An 11,853-nucleotide genomic window follows, 5' to 3' on the forward strand; every position below is an offset into this window, starting at 1 on the left:
ATCAACCTTTGTTTTTTTTTATCGTGGCCTAATAATGATAATTTTACAAAAATGTAGCCGTAGAAAATTAATTCCTCATAGTCATAAAAAGATAAACATCCTAGTTAAAACCGGAACCTTCTGTGACCTTTACACTTTACAGCCGGAGATATATCTGCAAAATTATCGACTAACTAGCAATAAATTAAATTGCTAAACAAAAGGTAGTTGTTATCCATTAAAAAATTTGGTATTCAAGAATACCAAATTATGAATACGACTTCATGTATTTAAATTACCTGGTTTACGAGCACAACCAGAGTTAACCTCCACCACGTTACCAGTTCTGGACTTACTTAGAATACTTTCCCAGGTGATGAACCTGACATCATCAAATTTATATTCCACTTCAGAACATCTACCACCCTGATACATCTCTGCAACTTCTGTCCCGCTTAGCTCCCTTCCAAATATGTTCAACTTCATCAACTGTCCTCCAAATATTTCATAACTACTTAAGCTGCCACTATCGTGTCCTAGAAGAATGTAGCCCTCCTCTTCTAATGGAGCTGAAGAAACTATTTTCGACCCAACCAGAATTCCGTTGTAGTATACCTTTAGTGTTGCAGAGCTTGTTGACCAACTCTGACATTGATGGGTCCAAGTGTTTAGCGGCACATTAACAGACACACTGTGAGAGTTGTGGTGGATGTAGTTATAGCTTCCAGCGTCAGATATGAGGATTTCGTACCCATGAGTACGTGTTGTGTAGGTTATCCAGGATCTGTATGTCCCAGTTTGCTGTTTCCTAACCCATGAGCATACAGTCAGAGCGTATTTGAGTCGGCTCATGTCAGGATAAAACTTCACATGATCACCGAATGTGGTACCAAATTGAAGTGATTGTGCTGCTACAGTATGCCGGGCAAGTTGCTGGAATTGGAGAAGCAGAGCTGTCAGAAGGTGCCGAAACATTCTATTTCTAAAATTAGATTTACTTAAGCATTATAAGAATACACTTACAGGACGTATGTGATAAATATGAACGTTGAAATTTTAAAATCGCCTTATCGGCTATAATTTGGTCGGTTAAGATGTTGACATTTGACTGGTAGCATAATTTAAACATCATGTTAAAGGCTACAGTTTCATGCCGAAATATGTTGCTGCTGAAACAGCTGCACACAAAAGTAATCCAAAGTTTCCAGGCCTTCACTTTCAGATCTTTTGTTTTGGGTGATTACTATTAGCCTACCTTATCGGACCTTATTTGGACGGACATTACTTGAACGCTGGAGGCCCTAGCGTTCACCTTATAATGTCCGTTCAAATAAAGTCCGTTCAATTAATGTCCGTACAGAACAACTGCTTCCTCCATGAGCCGGAGAAGGGTTAGTACATGTGTCACTGCATCATCAAAAAAGTAAAAGTCCTGTCCAAAATTGTTCCACTGATAATCAGATAAGCAGCTAAATGACTGTGACCTGCTAAAACTTCCAACTAGAATCTCATCACAATATAAAAAAAGTTCACTTGAAGTCTTTTGCATTCTCCAAACTCTTTGGTTGGAAGCTGGTACTGGAACATTCGATATTTGTTCAGTATAACACGGCTTTTGAAATTGAAATGTTGAGCTATAACTGTCAGTATTGAATTCCATGTGGGTAGGAACATTGCTACCGTGGATATCAAACTGCCTAACTCCTGACACTTTCATCTCTAGGTCATATAAGTCAAAGTCGACATCAAAAGTACTGTGTCCGGAAACTGTTTTCCATCCTACTGCAACTTTAAATCTAAAAACAAGTAAAACGATTACAATTCCTGTGCACTGCATTTCACATCTTGTCTTTTCCTGAAAAAATATTATAGAACACTTTTTTAAATTTTTGTAGCAGAGATGTAACTTAAGAAACATAAAAAAATTCGCTTATTTTTACTTTTTTGCTTGATGCTACATATCCTAAAAATTTCATACAGTTTTGCTTTCATTTTTCACGCTGTTTTGAGGCCAAGTACATTGTAGTTGTAAAACGCATTACCTGATATGAAGGCACTATTGATGAAATGCAGTTGTTATCACGAAAAGCGAAGCAACTATATGAGCATATTTCACAATTTAGACTGTTTCAACATACACATTCTGATTGAATATTGATTATAATCAAGTGAAAAATACAAAATGATAACCCTGTAGCTGTGTCAATGTCATGTGGGGTTATTCGGATTTAGCTTTCAAAATTGCTGCCGTTCCCTGAGAAAAGGCAGTAAGTCACATCGATGTCATTTTAAGAAAATGGGACAAACGTGTTCGTTATTTTTTAGGTAATTTTACTCGCACAAACGGGGTTAATTTTTACATCTATACGTAAATAAATTATTGTCATATGCCCTAAACATGCAGCAAAGGGTGCAGCCAGGCTGCAAGCTTACGGCAGCCTCACTCTTGAAACTATCGCCTTCAGGAAGGGAACTATCAAAAATCATACCACTATCAACAAACAATTCATGGCAGATCTCATTATCCCACCTAGAGCAACGAGAGACCTAACAACACCAACCATGATGCTGGGACGGCACTTCACCGTCACAACTCCTGGAGCTGATATAACACTGAATATAAAAATTCACTTCAAAACACCATTGACAACATTACCAGTGAAACGATCACCTACTACACTGACGGGTCACTCACAGACTCAGGTAGCGGGGCTGGCTATATCATCACAACTGACAACAATATAACACCACCCTTGAAGAAAGATCATTCAAGCTCCCTGATTATTGCACTGTTTACCAAACAGGGCTCACCGCCGCCATCATGTAAGCTTGCAAATATCTCTCTACCTATACCAACACACATATCATCATATGGTCTGACAGTCTATCATCTATACAAGCTAATTGTGCGCATTCAACGCGGAGTAGAACTACAAGAGACTGTTACGACTCTCTTAATGCACTTGGATCCAACAACACACTAGAGATACGATGGATTGCAGCACACATCGGATTGTGGGGGCACGAAAAAGAAGTGGGCTGGCCAAGCTTGGTACAATCAGTGAATCCACTTTGAAGTGTCCAATTCCACAATCCTACATCAAACGTCAAATCGACAACTCGACAACAAAGTCAACAGACTGAATCTGGAATCAGGAAACTTGGTCAACTGATGGTCCCAGACACACCAAACTGACACTCGGCCACAAGCACGTCAACATCATAAAAAACCTCAACACTACACTCAGCAACAACAGACAAGATTACAGAACTGCAGTTCACTTCATCACGGATACCTGCGGCTTAAACAAACACCTTCACACCATTTGCAAATCAAACACCAGTGCTTGTCCTATGTGCGGCGACGGAGAGGAAACTGTCTCACACTTCCTTGGACAATGTCCGGCTATTGCCCAAATTAGAGGTCAATATTTCCAGGACTACTACCCCTCTGTCAATGACATATTCCACAACCAACACATCACCACGATTGTCAATTTCGCAAACCGCACCAAACGCTTAATTGTGCCGGAAGAGCTGGATCAGACCGGGGTGACTTAAAGTTTTTATATACTGTATCTGACAAATGAAACCCACTGATTCTTGTACCAACTATGGTCATAGGAGACTAAGGAATATATACATTAGTAAATAAGTTACATAATAATACACAATAAATTACCATATATAACACCTCCCCTTCTATTTTCAAACCACTTGACATAAACAACAAAGATTAAATTATATACCTCGTGTTCATTTACCTCGTGTTAAATTATATATTAAAATAAGCCGCGCACGTACAAAAGATTACTAACTGGCTAGTCTGTATTCTGAAAATAATTCCGCGCTCAACATAAAGTAAATACCAAATCATCAAAAACAATTATTTCACTGCCAGTGAACAATTATCATACTGGACTAAATATTTTAAAAACAACTCTCAAGTTCATCATGCTGTTTTCTTGAAACCAGCAAGTAACTTATAATCAACTTTCGGCTTAGATCGAAGACTAACACGTAACGGTATAATATCATCTGTCACATTACGATTATCAACATTAACTGGTGTACTGTTTACATTCTCTCTATTCGAAATATCAGAACTTCTCTTTTCATTTAGAAGTTTCTGTTCCTTGTCGGGGTGTAAAGATTTCAATTTCTGTTGATCCGATGGCTTTAATGCGTGCAGGTTAGAACGTAATGTTCTACCGTACATTAGAACTGCGGGTGGGGTATTTGTCACCGTATGAGGGCAGTTCCTGTAGGAGATTAGAAACTCTGCTAAACATTCGTCCAAATCCCTATTAGTTTCCCGCATCTTTTTCAGCGCTTTCTTGAATGTTCCGTTAAACCTTTCAACAATCCCGTTTGTCTTAGGGCTGTAGATTGGAATAAACAGATGTTTGATCCTGTGTTTCTCGGTAAACTCGCTCATTTCCTGGTTCTTGAAATGTGTTCCATTGTCAGAAACCAGTACACAAGGATATCCTGTTCTAGAAAATATCGTATGTAACGCTTTCACGGTAGCATGAGCTGTTGAACTGTTCATCCTGATAACTTCCGGCCATTTGCTGTAAGCATCTTGCAATACTAACCACATGCTGTTCATGAACGGTCCTGCATAATCCACATGAACCCGCTGCCATGGTCCGGTTGGTTGATTCCAGGGATGATCAGCGACTCTAGGTTTTGAGTTACCATACTTTCCACAACTATCACATGTTTTACATGTGTTTTCAATATCCGCGTCTATTCTCGGCCAATACACATAGCTTCTAGCTATCGATTTCATACCACACATTCCAATGTGCGTGCTGTGTAAGATCTTCATGACATGACCTCTTAACTGTGCAGGTATCACCACTCTCGTTCCCCAGGTAATACAGTTAAGTTCCAATGCTAACTCATCTCTTCTGTTCCAGAATGCTTGCATATCCCCCTCTGCTTTCAAGTTACTTGGCCATCCCTCATGAATGTAACCAAATACCTTACTCAAAACAAGGTCTTTTCTAGTTTCCCTCGCAATCAGCTCTGCGTCAATGTAAGCATCCTCCAGAGTAACAGCAAATATCTCAGCTAGATCATCTTGAACTTCTGAAGTTTTCACAGATTTACTACACGGTAATCTGGATAAGAAATCACAGTTTGCATGTTGCTTTGTTGACCGGTACTCGATTGTATAATCATATTCTGATAGGAATAATGACCATCGGTTTACTCTACTTGAAGCCATCTGTGGAAGTCTGTTCTTTCCAAAGATATAAGTGAGCGGTCTGTGGTCGGTGATCAGCTTAAACTTCCGTCCATACAAGTATATGTTGAACTTCTTGATCCCCCATACAATCGCTAACGCTTCTCTATCAATTTGAGCATAATTTCGCTCTGCTGACGATAAAGTCCTAGAAGCATACTCTATTGGACGTGCCTCCCCTGAAGGTAGTACATGGCTCAGCACTGCGCCCAATCCAACACTAGATGCGTCTGTGTCGAGTTTTAGCTCCAACTCCGGCTGATAATAAGTCAAAACTCGATCTGATCCTAGCATCTCAATCAACTTGTCAAAAGACTTCTGTTCCGTCTTTGTCCACTTCCAAGACACATCTTTGCTCCTCAATCTATCTAGTGGTGCAACTACTGTTGATAGATCTGGTAGAAATCGTCGATAATAGTTAACTGCTCCAAGAAAACTGACTAGCTCCTCCGTGTTCGTTGGAACTTTAGATGCTTGTAAGTCTTTCACCTTACTCTGCACAGTTCTAATACCGTCCTTCGATATAACGTGACCCAAGTAAACAACTTGTTCTTTCTCGAACTGGCTCTTCTCACGGTTGCATTTAAACCCTTTCTTCTCCAAGATTTGTATCACACGGTTCAAGTTTTCCAGGTGTTCCTGCTTTGTTCTCCCAGACACGATGATGTCATCAATCCGACATGCAGTCATCGGTATTCCCTTGAGAGCTTCATCCACTACTTCCTGAAAAATAGCACCCGAGCTTGATACGCCATAAGGTAAACGATTCCACCGGTAGAGTCCAAAAGGTGTGTTTAACGTCGTCAATGTCTTATCTGCTTCCCTCAGCTCGAGATTGTTGTACGCTTTGGCTATATCCACCACGGTAAACACAACACCTCCTCTGACTGCATGAAGACATTCCTCTAACGAAGGAATAGGATACTGCTTCACTGCGAGACACTTGTTAACTGTTGACTTGTAATCACCACAGATCCTTATCTTTTGCTTTGTGGTAACCACAACAATGGGCGTTGCCCATTCAGAACTTTCCACACTCTTTAAGATTCCGTCTTCTACCATTCTTTGGAGTTCTTCTTTCACCTTGTCTTTTATAGCAAACGGTAACATCCGAGCTTTCAACGATATAGGTGTAGCGTCGTCTTTGATCCTCAGTTGAGCTTTGAATCCTTCTACAAGTCCCAGACCACTAGTGAACACTTCACTCTGTTTCAACTGGTCCAGAGTTCTGAATAGAACTGTAGCTGCAGGTTGATTCTTTGTCTTTGTTCTTCTTTCTTTATCCTCGATGAGTCTTACATCGAGTCTCTGATCTCCCTTGGTATTCCTACCAAAGTCTTTGACTCCCTTAGCATCCTCGCTAGGGTCTTTAACACGAACAACAGACTTCTCGCTCACACTGCACAACACATCAGGCTGCTCAGTCTCACCATGCGACAAAACACTGTCACACTTTACGGACACACGTTCCTGCGACATCAACACAGACTTACGGTCCAAACTGACTGACTCGTCCATGGTCTCACCATGCGACACCTCACTGCCACACTCAACAGACACACGATCCTGCAACACGGACTCACGGTCTAGACCAACTGACTCAACCTCTCGCACAACATACTGACACAAACTACTCTTACCCTCAGCGTTGAATCTTTCCAGTATCTCTTTCAACCAACTCTTACCCAGGAATGCTGTTATCCAGTTCCATCCAAACAAAGCCGGAAAGTTCCCTTTGACAATCACTAAGTCTAAACCAGGGATTCTCTTTCCTTTGAATGTCACATTAACAGTAGCCTTTCCCTTAGCTTCCTCGGACTGACCGTTAGCTACTTTAAGAAGCTGATGATGCGGAGACAACACACAAGACAAACCTGACTGTACAAACCAACGTTCCGAACACAAAGCAACACTGGAACCTGTGTCAAACTCCATAGATACATTGACAGACTTACGAACATCACCTAAATCTAACTTAACAGAAACTCTAGGTTTCGGATTAGAATCAACTCGGTTAATAGAATCAACTATATGAATTGAATTAGGTTCCCAATTTGCAATATTACTATCGTTATCAAAATCAGTATCTACATGATCAACTTGTTGCACATGATTTACACAATTCTTCTTAATGTGTCCCATGCTTTTGCATTTAAAACATCTCGTTTTGCAATCTTTAAATATGTGTCCCGGCAATTTGCACTTGTTGCAAATTATATTTGACTTAGGTTTACCAGGCTTCTTACCTTTACCTTGCTGCTTGCCAGAATAGTCCCCTGCTGGTTTCCTCCACTTGTTAACACGATTCACACCAGCTGCACCGGACGTAGACGGCGTCACCGCATCCTTACCAACAATCTGAGTCTCCCTCTTTGAACGCTCTTTAGTAACAATTTTCTCTACAGCAGTAATAAAAGTGAGCGTTTCCCAGTCCTCAGCTAACAACATGTCCCGAAAATCATCGCAAAACAATCCAGAAATAAACTGTTCAAGACATCTTGTGTTGAACACATTACCAGTGAAGTTACTCCGTTGCGCACAAGATTTTAATCTTGAAACATAAGCTTGCACTGATTCATTGTTTCCTTGCTTCATACGACTGAATGTAAAACGTTCGGTTGGCACTGTTGGCTTTGGACAGAAATGATCTCTCACTAGCTGTTTCAGTTCTGTGTAGGGAATTTGCACTAACTGACGTGGATACACAACGTTTTTCATATCGGCATAGACTGATGGCTCCAACGCTGTCAAAAACTGTTTGCGTTTCTTCAGTTCACATGCATTATACAACCCTGTTTGAGTATTGAACGATTCGTCATTTGCAAAATTCTCTCTTACCGGTAACTCCTCGATATAGTCTTCTCTGAGGCTCACCCATAACTCGAATTGTTCACTAAACTCATCAAAATCTGATCCGCCGTTGTAAGTCCGTTTATAGCTCGTCGCCATTTTTATATACTGTATCTGACAAATGAAACCCACTGATTCTTGTACCAACTATGGTCATAGGAGACTAAGGAATATATACATTAGTAAATAAGTTACATAATAATACACAATAAATTACCATATATAACAAAAGTATTAACTCATATGCTGTCTCGTCTCGTTTTACTTTTCCAAACCCAGCTGGCACTTAAGCGTATCATTTTGACTCATGTCACTATTTACACCATCCTTCACCATTCACTCTGATTTCACCGGCAACCTTCCCCAGGGTTGCCACACCCCAGAGGTAGGCAGAGCATCTCAATGCTATCCTCTCGTGGGCTATCTTGGCCCAGCCTCTCTCTTTTTTTAAATGCCCTTAACATGCTTAAAAGCATAGATTCACCAATACTGATCTATAAAAACCACTTTTCTCCAGAATAACTGAAATATTTTCCCATCCGCATTGGACTTACATCCTTTTATGAGGGAATTGCGGACTTTATACGAATCGATTTCAACTGATTCCTCTCTAGAAAGGCAGTAAGTCCATTTTTCATCAGATACATAATCATACAGTCAAACTCAACACAGAAAATACAACATTTATATATTTTTGATCATATCCTTGCAATATAATTATGTGGGCCTCCTGTGCATTGCATGCAAGTGTGTAATATTGAGCTTAATTTAAAGCTATTTGAATTTCGTTGTTCCTGCACTAGTGCACTTTGACTTATTATAGAGTTATAGTAATCATGCCAGCCAACTAACGATGAATGTAATCAAGGTTAATCAATAATCATCATCATATTCATCTTGCCAGGACCCAAATGGGACAGTGTGGGCAGATCCAACGCACAGGAGGACTTATATAGTGCAAATAAACTGCTGCCAACTGCTGCTAACTGCTGCTGACTGCTGCTAACTGCTGCTAACTGTTAGCAGCAGTCAGCAGCAGTTAGCAGCAGTTAGCAGCAGTTAGCAGCAGTTAGCAGCAGTTAGCAGCAGTTTCTTTGCACTATAGTCCTCCAGCTCCTTAGCAGCAGTTAGCAGCAGTGAGCGGCAGTGAACAGCAGTTAGCAGCAGTCAGCAGCAGTCAGCAGCAGTTAGCAGCAGTCAGCAGCAGTCAGCAGCAGTTATAGCAGCAGTGAGCGGCAGTGAACAGCAGTTAGCAGCAGTTAGCAGCAGTCAGCAGCATTCAGCAGCAGTTAGCAGCAGTTAGCAGCAGTTAGCAGCAGTTAGCAGCAGTTAGCAGCAGTTTCTTTGCACTATAGTCCTCCAGTGAACGGTTACGAGAAACTTCTGTTATGAAACAAGCTGAAAAACTCATATAAGTACAGCACCGCGTACGATCTGTGAACATTACAGAGAGTGCCATGATGAACCGCTAAATTATATATATGAGAACGGACCGAGTTTTATTTACAAATAGATAACTTATTTCAATTCAGAATGACGGATTCTTTATAATTTACTTTTAAATTAATTTTATTTATATCCTATATTTGTTTAAGAACCTCGTTCTTGACCATGAAGGATGGTGAATGAGATGAAAAGAGCATTTTTACTCGATGCCAGTGTGTCAGGATCATAATAATATGTCGCTTACCAGTGTTTCTGCCGTTAGTTGCAAACAGTCACATTTATTTTGAATATGTAACTGTAAAACCCTGTAACAGGTTTAAAACTTTGAAACAATTCCATAATTGTTTAATGATACTGATCATGATAGGTAAATTATTCACACGTGAACATAATCATGTGACAATGTTTCAGATGTTTGAGAGCGATCTTAGCGAGATGAAGAATATTGCAAGCTCTTATAATGTTTATACAACGTTTCATATTCCATTTCGAACCTTCGAAGGCATCCTAATTTTTTGTGTGCAAATCATCAGCATAAATCAATTCGGAATCTAATTGTAACTTTTAAGAGTGAATCGAAAAGATCCAAGTTTATGGTAGGAAGGGAAAAGAAATATCCGCGGTATGTTTCACGGTATACTGTATCTAAAAAATGTTTCCAGAGACAGGGATTGTTCGCATATTACATAATCCGAATCGTATTTGATATTTTATCACTAGCAGACGAAATAATTTTTTTAAGAAGACAGATTTTACCTTTTGACATTGTCACTTTATTTGCAGTTTTAAAAAGCTTAAAAATGTTTAAATTTGGAAGAAGCAAGTCAGTTCAGCTCTAGCTGGTCATTGTAAGAGTTATGAACAGTTTATAAATAGAAACAGCGGCAAAGAGAAGAAATTTTGTATTCGTCTTCGAACTATATAGAGGTCGTGGTTAATATCGTGGTTTTATGATTGACACTGTTCCACGAGTAACATCGTACGATTTAGGTCAGCTCCAAATAATATTAATGGAGTATAATATAGGCAAAAAAAGAAAGAAAAAAGCACAATATTTACTTCCCTGCTCATGAGTCATATGCGACAAATTTTCTGTTTAACTATTCAAGTTGAATTATCAAAAGAATTAAAAAGGGTAACACTAACCATGCCAGATCAGCGGCTCTACAAAAATAAAAATTTGATTATTGATTCTTTAACGCAAAATAATTAATTTGAAATTGAAATCTATAATATGCAGTGGACACTTGTATATTTTTTATTATCATGAATAGAACACTCCACATTCTAAACCCAAACAAAAATGTTACTACCTTTGATGCAATTACGTTTTTCAAGCCCTCTTTGACTTTGTTCCATATCCAATACTTAATGCACTTGATTTATTAAGAGATTACCACTCACTTACAACTTGATAACGAATAATATGAATAATTAGATCAAATAAAACAATTAATATGATATTATTGTTATCATCAATAATATACTTATTATTTTACACACTAGTATAAAATAGTTAAGAAGTTAATTTAATCATTTATGTCAGGGAATTTTAACATATTTCGTATCCCCCGTTCAATTTCGAGTCTAAGATCGTCAAACTAGCACAGAATCAGGCAAGTTAAAAATTATTTCAAAGGTATGAAATTGGATTTGCTTTTTGTAAAAAGTAATTATGCTTAAAATGTGCGCCTATTTTGATTTTTTATCCCTAGCAGACGAAATAATTTTTTAAGGACACAGATTTTACCTTTCGACATTTTCACTTTATTTGCAGTAAATAAAGTTTTAAAATGTTTCAACTTGCAAGAAGCAAGTCACTCAGTCAGTTCAGCTCTAGCTGGTCATGGTCACAGCTATGAACAGTTTATAAATAAAAACAGAGGCAAAAAGACTATCGTATTATTATTAAACCATCAGGTAATGGTATCTTTCAAATTACATCATGTTTCATTTGTTGTCATTCAATCAATGCTAAAAGGTGTTCGAATAGTTACCATGTAAGAATAAATCAAAGCATTTTCTAGAGACAAAATTTAAATCAGGCGATCACGACTAACTACAAGTAAAGGCAAAGCCACAAAGTGGATACCTCAGCCCTGAAAATTTGCGACGGTTACTATTTTAAAACTCGAAACCTTCCACTTTTGGAATTTTTTGTAGTGCACTGATCTGGTCATCTCATTGTCCTGGAGTCCCGGAAAAGCTGTAAACTTTGTTGGCAGCTGACCAACTTCGGATGGATTGTGGGTTTAACTCAAAGCTTCCTTGAATTAAACCCCTGAATGTTAGCAAAATTAACAAAATACTAAAAAACGTTAGCA

Source organism: Bolinopsis microptera, chromosome 3, assembly GCF_026151205.1.
Source record: "Bolinopsis microptera isolate Bmic1 chromosome 3, MBARI_Bmic_1.0, whole genome shotgun sequence".
Taxonomy (NCBI): Eukaryota; Metazoa; Ctenophora; class Tentaculata; order Lobata; family Bolinopsidae; genus Bolinopsis; species Bolinopsis microptera.